Below are 19,611 nucleotides of genomic sequence, written 5' to 3'. Positions count from 1 at the left end.
GGAGTCTGTTCGGGGCTCCGGAGAGGGGAATCCGTTGACATCGTCATCATCAACCTTCCTCCAGCACCAATTTCATGATGCTCACCGCCATGCGTGTGTAATTCCATCGTAGGCTTGTTGGACGGTGATGGGTTGGATGAGATTTATCATGTAATCGAGTTAGTTTTGTTAGTGTTTGATCAATAGTATCCATTATGTTCTGAGATAGATGTTTCTATGAGTTTGCTATGCTTGATGCTTGTCACTAGGGCCCGAATGCCATGATTTCATATCTGAACCTATTATGTTTTCATGAATATATGTGAGTTTTTGATCCTATCTTGCAAGTCTATAGTCACCTACTATGTGTTATGATCCGGCAACACCGAAGTGAAAATAATCGGGACCACTCCCGATGATGACCGTAGTTTGAGGAGTTCATGTATTCACTATGTGTTAATGCTTTGATCCGATACTCTATTAAAAGGAGGCCTTAATATCCCTTAGTTTTGAATAGGACCCCGCTGCCACGGGAGGGTAGGACAAAAGATGTCATGCAAGTTCTTTTCCATAAGCACGTATGACTATATTCGGAATACGTGCCTACATTACATTGATGAATTGGAGCTTGTTCTATGTCACCCTATGTTATGACTGTTACATGATCGATCGCATCTGGCATAATTCTTCATCACCGATCCAATGCCTACGATCTTTCCATATATTGTTCTTCGCTTATTTACTTTTCCGTTGCTACTGTTACAATCACCACAAAACCCAAAAATATTACTTTTGCTACCATTACCACTACTATCATATTACTTTGCTACTAAATACTTTCCTGCAAATATTAAGTTTCCAAGTGTGGTTGAATTGACAACTCATCTGTTAATACTTGAGAATATTCGTTGGCTCCCCTTGTGTCGAATCAATAAATTTGGGTTGAATACTCTATCCTCGAAAACTATTGCAATTCCCTATACTTGTGCGTTATCAGTTTACCTTAATACTTCTGTTGTAGTTGTGGATGCTTGCAATATGGGTTAATCATAAATGGGATGCTTGTCCAAGTAAGGGTAGTACCCAAGCACGGGTCCACCCCACATATCAAATTATCAAAATACCGAACGTGAATCATATGAACGTGATCAAAACTAGCTTCATGATAATTCCCATGTGTCCTCGGGAGCGCTTTCCTTTATATAAGAGTTTGTCCAGGCTTGTCCTTTTCTACAAAAAGGATTGGGCCATATTGCTGCACCTTATTTACTTTTATTACTTGTTAACCATTACAAATTATCTTATCACAAAACTATCTATTACCAATAATTTCAATGCTTGCAGAGAATACCTTCCTGAAAACCGCTTATCATTTCCTTCTGCTCCTCGTTGGGATCGACACTCTTACTTATCGGAAAGGCTACGATAGATTCCCTACACTTGTGGGTCATCACACTTGTGGGTCATCACACTACGCCACGTGAAATCCATCATCAACTATTATTTTTGGGAAGAGGGCTAGTACTACTTGAATACTACTAGATCCGATGTGTCTTACCCTTGATTATTACGTCCATCCTAGTCAGAAGAAATCAAGTGCTGTCGCCAGATCGTCAACAATGCAATTTCCCAAAAAAAGGAGGCCATGACCCGGACACGGATGGTCCACGGGCTCGGACTCCTCATGCGACCCGCCTCATTGACCCACTGCGCATCCATCGTCATAGGTTCGCGCATCCACGGCCTTGCCTCTATCGCGAGTCACCGGTGCGAATCCTCCTCATCCACCCAATTCACCTGCGCTGCCGCCGTCCCTCGCGCCGGCGAAAACCTCCTGTTGCTCCCGCGTTATGGCGCCGCTCGAGCACTTCCGCCCTTGCCGCGAGGCCGCCCTGGTTGAGGCACCCCGTCGCCGAGGCTCGCCGTTGCTGCCTCGCCTTACCTCCGGCCCGTCAAGCCGCCCGGCCGTGGACCGCCTCGCCGAGTCGCCGGTGTTTCCTCTACCGCGGCTCCTACCTCCCGCTCGCGTGTCGCTATGCCCCGCCGGCGGTCCGCTCTGTTGCTCACCTCAAGCCACCGGTCACCATCGTCGCATCCGCACCTACCGCGGCGCCCCTGCGAGCCACCACTTACGCTTGCAAGTCGCCTCCACCGCCATGGCCCGCGCGCCTTCATGTCACCTCCACAAGCCGGCTATGTGAATCACCGCGGCCCTATTGGTACTGCCCGATCTACCGCGTCTAGCGCCCCTCTACTATGGTCTGTGGCCGTGAGCCGCCCAGGCATTTACTCCCATGCGCTCCCTGTCAAAGAGAAGAAAGAGATAACAGAAGATTGGTTGGACGAAAAGTCAAGTGGTCAGGTCCTGAGGCCGTAAGTGAAAGCTCAAGTCGCCAAGGTGTCTGCTTGTGGTGCTGCACTCCACATTGTCATATACGGGGTCAACCGAGTTGCTGTTGTTAGAAGATATGCGTATTTCTACTACTCACTTCAAGTTCGGAGGAATTTTCACTGCCGTGTGTTAAACCTGCATGCCAACATACATCAATCATAGAGTGGATGTCTCATGCTGATTGAGCAATGCTAGTTTAGAAGGCTACCAGAAACAAAAGCCAATGGTTAGCTAGCTACCGTATTATAGTCACGCGGAGGCCTGGCGGAGGCCTCACACAGTACTGCGAGTACTTAATATTCATTCATCCAACAAATGCCAGGTGCTATCTTTCTGGCTATTTTTTAGCACATATTATGATCATCGAATAATAATTACTTTGGTCGATATATGTTTATGTGTAGGAAAATGATTCATTATAAAGGTGGTGCGATGTTGTGTTTATGAAGTGTGTGTTAGCATCGTCATGCATCGGCGTCCGCACCCGCTTGCTGATGAACCGGTGTGCACGAGCCGCCGCCCTTGCAGCTTGGTCTACATCATCATGATGTGGTTGACTCGCCCATCCGCACGGTTTACCGTGCTTGCATAGACTCACCCGTCCGCACTGGCTTACAAATGCCGTGCTGACTCGCCCGTCTGCACTGGATGATTCAATGGATATGGCATACAAGTCGCCGCCACTACGGTTTATCTTCAACAATCAGCTGGGACAAATCACTGGCGGAATTATTGACGCAAATCATACGGGGTCATTTACAACCCGCCACAGTCAAACCTCCAACTTCCCTGGATTCACAATGCGTTATCAATGCCAAGGATATATAGTAAGTGTTGTGAATATCATCAGCTCGCCACCTTGCCTCCAGCTTCAACATATTCTAGCCTTCTGCTGCTCAATTACATATCGCTTTATATCAGGGTCAAATAGGGAGAATCTCAAGACAACTCCTCGAGTCGTCTTACGACGCGGGGGCTACGATGATAAGACTCAGCAAGTTTTGGCCAGTTTCAGCAAATTCAAGAACCCTAGAACGTTGAAGGGGAAGATAACCCAATCCCGGGGGCTGCTGCTATATTGATGAAAAATTAAAGGTTGTTAGAAAAATTCTGGCTTAAAAAGAAGGATTCCGGTTCAAAATCCGGTTCAAGGGAAATCTGTCTCCCACAAAGCTCTGAAGCTCTCAATATTCGGTTCAAGAAGAATATTATCTCTCACAAGGTTCGAGTTCTCAGAAAAAATTAAAGGTTGCCAAAGAGAACTCGTTGCCATGATGCACTGTTCAAACATGGGTATCCGATCCGACTTACATGCCTTATTACAAATCACTTGGAGGCTTGATGCCCGAGTTACAGGGACAAAAGAGAGTTTGTTGCACAGCACAGCTCAAACATAGGTACCCACTGAGCACAGCTCAGAAATATGTAGCTTGGGGGCTTCCTGTTCAAACATAGGTGTATTCACCAAAGAGGACATAGCGTTACTACCCTCTTGACAGGGTTGTCTTGTTCAAACATAGGTGTATTCACCAAATAGGACGTAACCCTTCCGGGTTATCTTGCCTGTATGCCATCTGCTTCATCAAGTAATCCTCATTGACCCACCGAACTCTTAACAATCAATCTTTTAAAGGTGTATTCATCAAAGATCCTGAATTTGTTAAGGTTAAAATACCGGTTTCTCATGTGAGAGCACGACTTACAGATAGCCAAGATAGACCCAGGCTCATAAGCTGCCTTCTTTGAGACTTGGATAAATCGGCTTGTGATGCACGATGCTACTCCGACCCTACGTACTCCTCATAAGTCTATCTTTTAATAAGACCTACACTTATCTGGGTTCAAATGTCTATTGGGTCATGTGAGAGCCGGCCCACAGAAAGCACGGACGTTCCAGTGGCCATCAGCCTAGTTTCATTGAAGAAGAAACTTTAGCTCGACGGCCTGCAAAAGCCTCGGATTTTTTTGATTTTTTTATTATGGCTTTGTATCATCTTCTTTTACCATATGGGTTTTTACAAGTCGGGGCCAAGCAGCCCTGATTATGTCTCATATTTGGGATATTACCCCCTACCATGGTTATTGTAACACCTCGGATATGATTTACCTAATATGTAATCCAACTCTTGCCGTTTCCGGCGTTAAGTTATTTTATTTTCTCGGGTTCGGGTTTTTGTCTCCATGTGTTGTTGTCGTTGTCATGCATCTCATATCATGTCATCATGTGCATTGCATTTGCATACGTGTTTGTCTCATGCATTCGAGCATTTTCCCCGTTGTCCGTTTTGCATTCCAGCGCTTCGTTCTCCTCCGGTGGCCATTTCTACCTTTCTTTCGTGTGTGGGGATGAAACATTTCCGGATTGGACCGAGACTTGCCAAGCGGCCTTGGTTTACTACCGGTAGACCGCCTGTCAAGTTTCGTACCATTTGGACTTCGTTTGATGCTCCAACGGTTAACCGAGGGACCGAGAAGGCCTCGTGTGTGTTGTAGCCCAACACCCCTCCAAGTTGGCCCAAAACCAACTAAAACCCTCTCCATCATGTAGAGCTTTCGATCACGATCACGTGGCCAAAAACCGCACCTCATTTGGACACTCCTAACTCCCTCTACCTCTATATATAGATCCCCCTCCTCAAAATTCCGGATCCCCTCCTTCAAACCCTAAAAAATTCATCTCCGCCGCCACCGGACACGTCCGGACGGAGCCGGACGCGTCCGCCGCCTCCGCCGACCAACCCGGTGCTGCCACGTGGCCCGGGCGCGCCTACTTCACCGCCCAGCGCCGCCGGCCCGCGAGGCCCGTGCGGGGCCCCCGAGGCTCGCTCCCTCGCGCCGCCCGACGCCTGCAAGCCGCCGCCGCCCTCCTCTTGTCCGGTCACCCGAGGTGCCCGGCGCCACTGCGCGCCATTGCCGGCCCCGCCGCTCCGGCGAGGCTCCGCCGCCCGACGCCACCACCGCTCCGCCGCCCCGTCACCGGCGTCCCTCACCGCCGCCTCCGCCGCACCGCCCAAGTTCCACTCCGGCCGCCCAAGCTCCAAGTCCCCTCCGGCGAACCTCGTTTTGCGTGCTCCGGCGAGATCCAATCCAGATCTGAAAAACCCTAGGGGTTGACCTTTTTTTCACTAAGTTCCCAGTTTATTTTGCATACTTTGACCTGTGATAACTCCGCATCCATAGCTCCATTTTGGGCATATAGCATAGCAAAATGTTCATCTCAGAGAGTACATCATTTCATCTCATTGCATCATTTTCATTTGAGTTCATCTTGATGCCCGAAATGCTGTTAGAAGAATGCTATTTGAGATAATTGTCAGATCTGCTGCTCCAACTAGATATTTGTCATTTTTGCCATGATTATTGTGTGCATGATATGCCCCTGAGCTCTACATGTGTTTTGTTATATGTTTTTCCATCTTTCCAGAGATGCAACCCATGTATTTTTGTGATGTGTGTGGTGACTAGCACAAGCTTGCAAAGTGGAGCATTCGTTAATGCTGATTTCAGGGACTTGGCAATTCCACTAAGTCCTTGATCTGTTTACCTCAATATGCCATATGTTCATGTTGTTTCCTAGTGATCCGTGCCTCTTTTGAGGATGATCAGTAAGTATGTTTTGTTAATATTGTACTGCTCTATCCATCCATGTCTTTGTTTGCAATTATGGAGGACCCTAGCTTGAGTCAATCGAGCTCTACTTTTGCTATTTCGTGAATCTGGGCAGATTGTCTACTTGTTAGCGATTTTGCCGAGGATGTTGTAGTTGATCCGTGCATGATATGTTTTTATTCTTACCATGTCTAGCTTGCATTTTGTGTATTCTTGATGGGTGTATGCTTAGATTATCATGACTTGCTCTGTAGTGAGTGCATCGAGCTCGTAAACATGCCCACTTGATATCTGATTTTGCACGCTCCAGTTTTTCACTAAGTCTGAGAACTGGTTATGTTTTTGCCATGTTCACATGCTTGCAAATGTATTTTATGATCCCTTTTGGCTCAAGGTCACTAAAGGACTTTTGTTAAGCTCTTTGAGTAGCTCCATGCCATGCTTTACTTTGCCATGTTCAGGTCCTGTAGCATATAGTTTTCATGCTCCAAAGTGTGCTATCTGATCTGAAATTCCAGACAAGTGTTAATTTCACTAAGTCGGAAATCTGTTTGCCAAATGCATTTTTGCCATGCTTGTTTGAACCTGTTAATGGACGAATTGGCCGTAGCTCAGTGTTCATCTTTTGTTAAGCATCAGGAATGGATCCCTGCCATGTATTTTTTTGCCATGTTTGGGTGATGTAGCATGTTCATCTTGTTGCATTTATATGGCTACTTGCTGTAAATCGCAGATCGGTGTCATATTTGAATTGCTTGCCATTTCCAAACCGTAACTCCGATTCCAGTGATCTTTATATCGTTTTCAAGCGATTGCATCTCATATTTCCAGTGGCACACTTGGATTTCCAAGTTGACGCCAGCTTCATTCATTCCTTGTCAAATCTTGCATATGCATCTCATATCGCATCCCGCATAGCATACCATGTTTGCATCATGTTGTTTGAGCTTTGCACGTGGTTGATTGTGTCCTTGTTGCTTGTTTGTCTTGTTTGGGTAGAGCTGGGAGACGAGTTCGCTAACGAGGATCCAGTTGAGTTTGCTTTCGAGGATCCAGTCAACTCTGACAACTTTGCAGGCAAGATGATCATACCCTCGAAATCACTTCTATCTTTGCTTTGCTAGATGCTCGCTCTTTTTCTGTGCCTATGCTACGATGCCTACCACTTGCTTATGATGCCTCCAAAATTGCCATGTCAAACCTCTAACCCACCATGTCCTAGCAAACCGTTGATTGGCTATGTTACCGCTTTGCTCAGCCCCTCTTATAGCGTTGCTAGTTGCAGGTGAAGAATGGAGACCGTTCCTTGTTGGAACATTATTTACTTGTTGGGATATCATTATATAGCCATGTTTTCTTAATGCATCTATATAATTGGTAAAGGGTGGAAGGCTCGGCCTCTCGCCTAGTGTTTTGTTCCACTCTTCCCGCCCTAGTTTCCGTCATATCGGTGTTATGTTCCCGGATTTTGCGTTCCTTATGCGGTTGGGTTATTATGGGAACCCCTTGATAGTTCGCCTTGATTAAAGCTTTTCCAGCAATGCCCAACCTTGGGTTTACCATTTGCCACCTAGCATCTTTTCCCTTGGGTTTCCGGAGCCCGAGGGTCATCTTATTTAGCCTCCCCGGGCCTGTGCTCCTCTGAGTGTTGGTCCAGCCGAGCGATGTCTGGGGCTACCAGGGGTAACTCTGCGCTGGCCTACCCGACGTCTTGCTCATCCGGTGTGCCCTGAGAACGAGATATGTGCAGCTCCTATCAGGATTTGTCGGCACATCTGGGTGGTGTTGCTGGATTTGTTTTAACTTGTCGAAGTGTCTTGAAGAACCGGGATACCGAGTCTGATCGGAATGTCTCGGGAGGAGGTATATTCCCTCGTTGACCGTGAGAGCTTTTCATGGGCTAAGTTGGGACTCCCCTGCAGGGATTTGAACTTTCGAAAGCCGTGCCCGCGGTTATGGGCAGATGGGAATTTGTTAATGTCCGGTTGTAGATGACTTGAACCTTAACTTAATTAAAATGAATCAACTATGTGAGTTACCATGATGGTCTCTTCTCGGCGGAGTCCGAGAAGTGAACACGGTGTTGGAGTAATGCTTGCCGCAGGTTACTCTCTAGTTATTCGTTCGCGCTTTGCCTCCTCTTCTCGCTCTCTTTTGCGAACAGGTTAGCCACCATATATGCTAGTCGCTTGCTGCAGCTTCACATATATTTACCTTTGCCTTACCTATAAGCTTAAATAGTCTTGATCGCGAGGGTGCGAGATTGCTGAGTCCCTGTGGCTCACAGATTACTATTAAACCAGATGCAGGGCATGACGACTCCGTTATAGATGACGCGTTAGAGCTCAAGTGGGAGTTTGACGAGGACTCATGCCGTTACTATGTTTCTTTCCCTGATGATCAGTAGTGGTGCCCAGTTGGGGCGATCGGGACCGTGTCGCACGTTGGGTTTACCTTTTATTTTGGCGCTGTAGTCGGGCCATGAGTGTTTGGATGATGTAATGCTATTTATGTACTTTGATTGACGTGGCGAGTGTAAGCCAACTATGTATCTCCCCTTTTATTATCTATATATTACATGGGATGTTGTGAAGATTGCCTAACTTGCGACATTGCTTTCAATGCGGTTATGCCTCTAAGTCGTGCCTCGACACGTGGGAGATATAGTCGCATCGAGGGCGTGACAGTTATGGACTTCTATGATCACCAGCGGACTTATACTGGGCATCATGACCCGCCCTGCGGTAAACCGCCAGGGCACTTATGATTTGTTTGTGTGCAGGAACTGGTTTTCAAACCGGATTATATTATTCAAATCTTGAATAGCCAACATGGCTGGATTTTATTATGGTTATCAATAACCGGTGTTATGATTGAGGTTTTCAAAGTCACTTTAGCGCAATGGTTATTATTTTGCCAATGGATATGATTTATTCTACAATGGAAGGAATAGTCCCGAGTCGCTGCAGGTTACGTCCCGGCACTTGGGGGCTACATTATTCAAGTTGAGATTACATCAAATATGCAAGTCCCATGTCACTGACAGCATGCACCATGGCACTTGGGGGCTAATGCAAGGTCATTTCTTACTTGCCTCATTGAAGACCCGACTCGTCACATCGTAATGAGCGAGCCCTTGGGGGCTAATAATTGCTCTTGCTAAAAATTCAAGGTCCACAAGTTAAATCCATTATTTTGAAGGGTCCCTTGCTCAGTTGGTAAAACATAAGGCTCTTAATCTTGTGGACGTGATTTCAAGCCCTAAGATGAAGGCCACATCATATGATGTTATTTGCAAATTAAGTATATATAAAGTACCAACTCAGTATTATCTTACTCAACCGGCCCTTGGGGGCTACACGTTGTTGTTAAAGTCTACATGACCATATCTACAAAGTCCCTGCTCATTATTGCATAATGACCCAGCACTTGGGGGCTACATATATGGAATATTCAGTTTTTACTAGGGATTGAGATGAGCAAACATGGATTTCTTCAAAGTGGTAGTATTTATATTGAAGCAAGTCTTATGTCATCACTTTGCACTCCTCAAGACTTGGGGGCTACATGTAATATGGATACAGAGGAGTTCAAATTTTCAGTTTTGAGCAAACCAGATTGACCCGGCGTCGGCAACAATTATGACTCGGCATCATCTGTTTATAACCCGGCGATTTTGGTAATCATAAATTGGCAAGATCTACATCTTCAGGCCGGCTGAAAATCAGATGAGTATTTCAAGACTAATATTTTTTAAGCATTGGGAGCTGAATCAAATTAATTACTATTCACAATATTTTTGTGAGAACCCAATGTCAGGAAATTGATTATGAAGCTAGTCTATTGACTCGGATTTTCTAGGAGAAGGTACTCACAAGGACTTAAGGATGATCAGGTACCGGTTCAAAAAAACTTTTAACCCGGAGCACAACGTGTCAAATTTGTTCTTGTGTTTATTTTGCAGGATTAGCTTAACATGGATAGATCCAAATTAAACCGGGGGCTAATGTCGGGGATATACCCCATGGTATGACCCAGCCGGAAGTATGACCCGACTGGGCTTGGCGATTCACTGGTGACCCACCCTGACTTGGCAACTCACTAAGTGACCCGCCCGGATCTCTCCACTCACTGATGACCCGGCCGAGCCTGGCTACTCATTGCTAACTCGGCGGGCGGGTCAGATGGATGACAAGACTCAACGGCCCATAAGGCAGCTCAATGGGAAGGCCGACTTATGTGATGGTGGGTCGGCTTAAGATGAAAGGCATATTATCCTACAAGGAAGCAAGACCCGGACTTGTATCCGGCTTGTAATAGAAGATAGACTAGTCCTAATCCTATTAGGACTCCTCATGTAACCCGCCCCTTCAACTTATATAAGGAGGGGTAGGGCACCCTAAGAGGGATAAGTTCCATGAGTTGGACAGATTAGGGTTAGACAAACAAATCTATAGCTCTCGAGATAGAGCACCCTTGTAATCATGTTCATCATCATCAATATCAATGAAGCAGGATGTAGGCTTTTACCTCCACCGTGAGGGGCCGAACCTGGGTAAAAAACCCGTGTCTCCTCCCACTCAACCCCTCTCAAGCTACCACATAGATGCGATGGCCTCGCGACTAAGTCCTGGCACTAAGGACATCTGCCATGACAAATCCACGACAGCTGGCCCCAGCGCCAAGAAGATGAGGCTGCTGCCAGCGGCGACGCCGGTTGTAGATCCCGCACCCGGCATGGCGGGGAGAAGATGCTACCTCTTAAGCATGTGTTGGTTTTCCCTTGAAGAGGAAAGGGTGATGCAACAAAGTAGCGTAAGTATTTCCCTCAGTTTCTGAGAGCCAAGGTATCAATCCAGTAGGAGACTACACGCAAATTGCCTAGTACCTGCACAAACAAATAAGAACCTTGAAACCAACTCGATAAAGGGTTTGTCAATCCCTTCACGGCCACTTGCAAAAGTGAGATCTGATAAAGATAATAAGATAAATATTTTTTGCATTTTTGTGGTATAGATTGGAAAATAAGATATTGCAAAACAAATAGTAAACTAGAATTGTAGATTGGAAACTTATATGACGTAAAGTAGACCCGGGGGCCATAGGTTTCACGAGTGGATTCTCTCAAGATAGCATGTATTACGGTGGGTGAACAAATTACTGCCAAGCAATTGATGGAAAAGCACATTGTTATAATGATATCTAAGGCAATGATCATGAATATAGGCATCACGTCCGTGACAAGTAGACCGAAACGATTCTGCATCTACTACTATTACTCCACAAATCGACCACTATCCAGCATGCATCTAGAGTATTAAGTTCATAAGAATGGAGTAACGCTTTAGGCAAGATGACATGATGTAGAGGGATAAACTCAAGCAATATGATATAAACCCCATCTTTTTATCCTCGATGGCAACAATACAATACGTGCCTTGCTGCCCCTGCTGTCACTATGAAAGGACACTGCAATATTGAACCCAGAGCTAAGCACTTCTCCCATTGCAAGAAAGATCAATCTAGTAGGCCAAACTAAACCAATCATTCGAGAGACTTGCAAAGATATCAAATCATGCATATAAGAATTCAGAGAAGAATCAAATAATATTCATAGATAATCAAGTTCATAAACCCACAATTCATTGGATCTCGTCAAACACACCGCAAAAAGAGTTACATCGAATAGATCTCCGAGAAGATCGAGGAGAACTTTGTATTGAGATCCAAAGAGAGAGAAGAAGCCATCTAGCTAATAACTATGGACCCGAAGGTCTGTGGTAAACTTCTCACACATCATCGGAGAGGCTATGGTGTTGATGTAGAAGCCCTCCATGATAGAATCCCCCTCCGGTGGAGCGCCAAAAAAGGCCCCAAGATGGGATCTCACGGGTACAGAAGGTTGCGGCGGTGGAATAGGTGTTTCGTGGCTCTCCCCGAAGGTTTCAGGGTATAAGAGTATATATAGTTGAAAGAAGTAGGTCGGTGGAGATGTGAGGGGCCCACGAGGGTGGGGGCGCGCCCTCCTGCCTCATGGCTTCCTCACTGTTTCCTTGACATCCACTCCAAGTCTCCTGGATCACGTTTGTTCTAAAAAAGATCCTCGCGAAGCTTTCATTCTGTTTGGATTCCGTTTGATATTTCTTTTCTGCGAAACACTGAAATAGGCAAAAAAATAGCAATTTGCACTGGGCTTTCGGTTAATAGGTTAGTCCCGAAAGTAATATAAAAGTGCATAGTAAAGCCCATTAAACATCCAAAACATATAATATAATAGCATTGAACAATCCAAAATTATGGATACGTTGGAGACATATCAGAAGCGGCGAGCCCCCCCCCCCCCCCACCCGGATCTGAGGAACCGGTAGAATCTTCGATGGACCGCATCAGCAATCTCCCAGACTCATCCTTGAGGAGATCATCTCTCTTCTCCCCACCAAGGATTGCGGCCTCTCACAAGTCCTCTCAACTCTGTGGCGCCCTCTATGGCACACCGCGCCCCTCAATCTCGACTGTCGTCAGATAGCTGTCCTTCCTAAATTTGATCTCCTCAGAGCCATCATCTCCTCTCACCAGCAGGGCCCCGTTCAATGCCTCTGCATCCCAACATGCTACCTGATGTCCATACCCGGCACGGTGGACGCTTGGCTGACATCCCCTGAATTCAGAAAACTCTAGTAGTTTGAGTTCTACCATTACCATGAAAGTTTCATACCACGAACACACCAAGAATTTGTGCCCACACCACTTTTGTCCATCTCGCGGTTTTCCTCCTCTCTCCACACCGCCAGCTTCGCCCGGTGCCATCTACCAGACGATCTGGTACAAATGCCTCGACTCCCACTGCTAAAAAAAACTTTCGCTTGTGGTGGTTTATGTGTCGGAGGCATCACTACATAGCATCATCCACTCCAGTTTCCCTGCCCTGGAGCGCTTGCTGATTGTTTTGGAATAGAAATCCCTATATGTTGCCTCCAAATAAAGTCCCTCACCTTAAAAGCATTGGAATTTGTTTTGAAGGACAACAGCTCATCATCGAAGATGCCACTTCACTTCAAAGGTTGATCCTTGATCATTGTTATAAACCTTCGCAAATAACTGTTGTATCTGCGCCCAAACTGGAGACCTTGGGTCTAATTAGTGGTCTAACTAGTGCTCCGTTTGATGATCACAACAAGTTGGTGTTTGACTCATCACTTTTTCAGGTACCTATATTATCATCTACACATTCGTAATCATAAGCTGCATTTTTCATTTGTGCGCATAAGTTCTATATCATCTTGGAGCATACTTTAGGTACTAATATTATGTTATATGCTCAATGAAGAGTTCGTCCACGAATAGCCTATCAATGTTGCTGAATTCTGTCAAGATCTTATATATCAGAATGTATAGTTATGATCTGGACATAATTATTGGCTTGCTGGGATGCTTTCGGTCTCTAGAGAATTTATATATAAAGGTGATGATTTCATGCACATTGAAAGACCGTATATATTGTACTAGAATTAACCGTTCAGCTATTGCTCTTTCGACGATCTCTTTTTTCAGACCTTAACTGTTTTCAAATCATCGTGTCTACTTAGGTACTGCAACCACATGGAGAAAAACATATAACCAATCGGTGGCATAATAAGCACCAGGATTTTCTCAGTTCTCATGACATTCGTTTGAAGACAATAACGATGGAAGGATATGCATCCAACCAGGCAAACAGAAGTTTTGTCACATTCTTCTTGTTGAATGCGAGGTTACCATTGTCCATGAGGCTTAGGTTTTAGCGCAAGAGATTTCTCACGTATGGACAAGTTGAACAGCAAAAAAAAAGAAGTTTTAGGTGGACAAATGGGCTTCTAAACGTGCTCGGCTTCTATTTACAACAAGTTGTAGTCATCCTGAAATAAATTATTTTTGCACAGGATGTTGATTTTATGGATCACACTGATCCATTTGTTTGTGACTGCGAAAAAGAGTGGTTGGGTTAGATGTTACTGCCATGTTCAATCTGGGTTTTGTCTAAAAATTTGGTGAACAATTAATCCTTGAGCTTTTTGTACCGTTTGTAAGCTTGAGTTGCATGTTGTTCCCCTCGTACTCCCCTCCACCTGCCACTACTCTGCCGCATCTTCCACGGCTGCTGTTCATTCCCGTCCGAGGCCTCGTCGCCGTTCTCCACCTTGGTTTGCTCACTGTGCCCGCCGCCGTCTGGCATTGTCAACATCGTCAACAACCAAGAGGAATCGGGAGATGCCTGTACATGGAGAGGCTGACAGTAAGGACCCACCAGGGTCATTGCATTACGCAAGCACGTGCCTCGTTATTACAAGCCAAAAAAATACTTCCTCCTAATTGTTTGACAACTAGGTCCACGCCAATGTCAATGTAGTTAATAAACAAGAAAATTACACAACGAGCAGATAACACTAGGGACCCAGCAGCTCGCCCTGTTGTTTTTTAGTTTCAGAGACGGAGCTCAACTGCGCGTTGTGCAGGGGCTGTGGCCCGTCTAGCCCACGCTTACGCTTTTATTGAAGCACATGACGAGCCCAGTTGATATCTTTTTTCTTTATGAAAATGGCTAGCCTAGTTCTTTTTGTGGAGAATACCAAAACCGAGGCCTACTTGCTTTTCTCAGCCCTGCTGGGCTGCAAATCTTTCAAGACGAGGAGGGATGTAAGTAGTAAGAAATGGGCTTCCTCAGAAAATGGGCTATGAGTTTTGAGAAATGGGCTGTGAATTTTTAAACCAAAGCCAACCGGCAATTACATTAAAATATCATTTTTTCTGTATTTCTCTACTCTCTGCTCTTATAAAAACCAAAGCCAATTGGCAATTATATTAAAATGTCATCTTTTCTCCCACAAGATAAACTACTCATACAAATGCATCTTCATGTTTCGTGCAACACATGGGCATCTTGCTAGTTAAGATTTCAAATTTCATTCTTTTTGCGGAGAATTGTTTTTTGAATTTTATTTTGATATAATTTTTTAAAAATTATTTTTAATGTGAATCAAAAATTCGTGATTAAAAGAGTTCGGACCCCACCAATATATGCAAAATTTTGTTGAATTTTTTAGAAGTGCCCAAAATATATGGTCTGTAATGCTAATAAAAAGAGTATGGGCTTCAAATATCCTTAAGAATTATTGAAAATAATGGCTAATGGGTTGTATGTTGTTTTCCACAGATTTGGAGGCTGACTTCTGGGCCTACTAGGTTGAGGATGACGCTGTCCTAGAAAAATTTGACACGTACGCAAGGCTTTGTCAACTCAGTCGACACAGAGCAGTGACTATTGGATGTCCATCCAACGGCCTCCGTGCTTCTTCAATCTCTGATCTTCCTCCTCCAGCTGCCCAAACCAGCACCGGCGGGACTTCCTGCTCCCTCCTCCTGTGGCTGGTTGTGCTGCCTCTGGGCCATCCCTCTACCCACCCGCACATCCTGTTATTTTCCGGCGACGTTGGCCTCACCCCGCAATAGACCAGTCAGCGCTCATACTCCCCTCAGCGTGGGTATCCGCTGCGGTGGCTTCGCTGGCTCCAGGTCGTTCCCTTCCTGGGCGTTGCCCTCGTCCACCACGTTTGTGCTCTCGGCGTGGCGTGGTCAACATGGTCAACAAACAACAGCCATCGAAAGAGGCCTACAGTAGGGGTTCACACAAGGAAATGCCTCCTTATTACGTGCAAAATAATGATTCCTCCACCTCACAGCTGGGACACACCGAAAGGGCCTCTGTATTTCTTGAAAATAACGTTCCCCCCGCTGTCAGCTTGGACCCACCAGCTATATCTTCGCACGCACGGAAGTGCCTCCTTATTACGCACAAAAAATGAATACTCCCGTGCTAGATGGGACCCACAATTGTGGGAGGCTAACTTGTGGGCCTACTAAGATGACGGGGACGGAGGGATTTGTCAACTTAGTCAATATGAACGATTCTAGCTCAAGTGACCGTACGATGTCCATCCAACGGCCGTAGTGCTTCTTCAACCTCAGGTCTTCTTGCTCCAGCCGCCCAAACAAGCGTCGGCCGTGCTGCCTGCTCCTGCCTCCCGTGTCCGGATGTGTTGCCACCACTGGACATGCCTTCCCTCTATACTCACCCACACTTCCTGTTATTCTCCGGTGACGGCAACGCGTGGGCATCCACTGCCGCGTCTTTCCCGGCTCCGCGTCGTCCCCTTCCTAGGCCTCGCCGTCGTCCACCACCCTGTTGCTCTCGGCGTGGCGTGGCAAACGTGGTCAACGAACGACTTCGATCGGAAGAGTACTATACGTGGAGAGGCTGACAGCTCGGTCCACGGCCGCAGCAAGGAAGTGCCTCATTATTATGCGGAAAATAATGATTCCTCCACCTGATAGCAGGGACCCACCGAACGGGCCACCATATTTCACAAAAAAACATTTCCCCACTGACAGCTGGAGCCCGACAGCTACATCTTCACACACAAGGAAGTGCGTCCATATTACGTGTCGGGACCCCGATCCTAAGTCACACTGATCTATCATGTAACACTTCATATCACTTTACGGGCTCACGCACGGTATTCCCATGGGTGCCACCTTACCTGGCCCGGGACCGTTTGCGCCTTTTGGCTCACGTATATGATAGTGTCGCTAGCATCCATAGGACAGAGAACCCGGGCCGACATGACAAGTCGTGAACCCAAAGTGGCACTAACCTACAGGGACATGCATACATGATTCAACATCGAGCATGTCGGTCAACACCGTATGAATCCGGGCTGTAGCATTGGGCTAACAGGACTCCGGGAACCCGGGCTGTAGCAGGCTAGGCAGGACTCCGGATGTCACCGCGTGACATTTCCCTGAAGGGACAGACACAGGAACGAAGTGAATCACATGCCGACCAATCAAGTGTTCCGGAGCAGTAGTGCTGGGCTAGCAGGACTCCGGTGAACCGGGCTGTAGCGGACTACTATGGCTCATGGAAGCACAAGACTACATTTCCCCATAAGAGAGGCTACCAGGGATAAACAACTAGGTTGTCGGATCCCACACATAGCAATACACGTTACACGTGCGCATAACATGCAAGTATGTGCTGTGCAACATGGCATCACAACATAACTCAAACTCATATAGATAAAGGCCCAGAAGAGCCTCATAGCATTCAATACAAACAGGGGTCTCATGACCCATCATTCAGAGCATAGAAGCAACGGAAGCATTACATGTCTGAGTACAGACAACTACAAAAGGAAAAGACTAAGAAGCCTGACTAAACATGACCCTCCCAAGGGTACAAGATCATAGCTGGGATACAAGCTACTCGTCAAAGTCACTAGTGTAACCAACTGCAAAACATAAATAAGCAAACGTGAGTACAAAGGTACTCAGCAAGTCTTACATCAGAACTATCTACATATGCAACATTATCAACGAAGGGGGTGGTGGAGTTTTAACAGCAGCAAGCCAGCTTTGACTCAGTGGCTAACCTATACTACGAGTATCAGAAACTTCTTTGAGGTGAGAAGACGCACACGAGTCCACATATTCACCATATCAATACTCCACTATGGATCCATTCCCGCCTCCCTACGAGAAGGCCATCCATAGCACTCACGCTTATCTTGGGGATTTTAGGGTATCCACTTCAAGTTGTCTATGTACTACATAAGTCCTCCAAGTTTCCATATCCGAGGAAAACGGCTATTCGAATAGATAATGTTAACCCTGCAGGGGTGTACTTCTTCACACACGCTCTCGACATTTATAGCCCTGTACACGTCATGTACCTCGGCAACCTTCAAGCGGAAGCCGAGCGAGGGTGTCGGCCACGACCTGACTAACCACACAAGTCTCTCGTCCAGGTTTATCGCCTATTCGGGTTCCATCCGCAAGGAGATCCGGCCGGGGTGTCGCTCACGGTCCCAAACGATGTGTGCAGGGTTCCCAAGCCCACCATCCGGGTGCCACTTGGTACACCGTGCCATAGTGCCTAGTCTGTCCCAAGCCCGTCCCGTCGGACACCACCTGGTAGACAAGTAGCACTACCTACAAATGCTAGAAACTAGTTGCAACTCCTAGACAGAGGTCAAGTGGATTAATAAGCCGAGAGGGGCCGGCTAACCGGAACCCAATGTGTGGTAGTAACTGGACTTGGATAACATACACATAACTCAGTGCTTAGGGACGGTTCCAATGAGACAACCCACCATGTGCTCCTACATGGCCTCTCATCGCTACCTTTACCAAAACATGTTCACACACTTAGCCTTTATCAGTAGGACATGTTCACCACTCCGATTCATTCCCGATGAATCAGACCCAACACAACTCTAAGCATAGCCGGCATAAAGAAAACAAGCATGGATGAGTAGGCACATCAGGGCTCAAGCAACTCCTACTCATGCTAGTGGGTTTCAACTATTTACTGTGGCAATGACAGGTCATGCAGAGGAATGGGTTCAACTACCGCAGCAGAAAAGTAGCAGTTGAATTGTTGTTGTCCTAATGTAGTAAAAGGAGCAGGAGCGAGAGAGTGGGATTTATCGAAATGCTCAAGGGGGTTTGCTTGCGTGATAGAACGACGAAGGGGTACGGCTCCTTTGACAGGTACTCGAAAACACCTTCCGGAGTGGAACCTATCGAGAAGAAACGGTGCCGGCGATCAACACACAAACAAATGCAACAAAATGATGCATGAACATGACATGTGCAAATGCTAGTGTTTGGGCTAATTCAAGATGCTACCAAGTTGGTTGAAGCCCATTTGAATCAAAGATTCAAATGCAATTCAAAATGAAGCATTTAAAATGCCCATATTATGTTTTCACTTATACAGCATGTATAAGTTGGTTTTTCATGCATGTAACTGGCATAAATGGATTCCTTGCATTTTTTTGATAATTTTTCATATATAAATTATTTCATTCTGAGCTACGGTTGAATTTCTATGATTTTTAGAAGTTTTAGACATTTTCTGGAATTTTCAAATTATTTAAACCCCAGAAAATGATTTAATGCGTCAGCATGACATAACTGTGACGTCAGCAGGTCAATTGGGTCGACCAGGTCAAACCTGACCTGTGGGACCCATACGTCAGTGTCTCAGACTGGTTTGGTGGATGACAGGTGGGACCGGTCCATGTTGACTTGACCAAAGTCAAAGCTGACATGTGGGGTCCACACGTATTAGTACTAATCTTAACAGAAAATTAGACTAACCTAACTATGCTCGGGGACCCACATGTCATTGACACAGGCAATAACTAAACATGATTAGCACCTAACTAATGGTGCCATGTCAGCCACCGGCGTTTAACCGCCGGCGACAACAGGCCGCGGCGGTGCCCGCGTCGGGTTTGCTCTACAGGCCACCGTTCGACGAGCGGTTTGTCGCTACGGGTTGCTGGCGCTTGCGCGCATCCGGTGGTTCCCTCAGCTTAACCGGAGATGGCCCAGAATGACGGCAGTTGATGAGGACCTCTATCAGCGGTGATGGCAAGTGCGGCGGCCAGTGTTCGGGCATCGAACGAGTCGACGGTGCAGGGCATGGCAGGAGCCATGGTTAGGCGCATTGGACTCGTGGGGGTGCGGTGAGCTCAGTGGTAAGCTTGGACGTGTGCTTGCACGGCCATAGCCACGGTGGCGACATGGCC

This window comes from Triticum urartu, chromosome 5A (genome assembly GCF_056163025.1).
Source record: "Triticum urartu cultivar PI428250 chromosome 5A, HENAU_Tu73, whole genome shotgun sequence".
Classification (NCBI taxonomy): Eukaryota; Viridiplantae; Streptophyta; class Magnoliopsida; order Poales; family Poaceae; genus Triticum; species Triticum urartu.
This window is presented reverse-complemented; position numbering follows the sequence as displayed.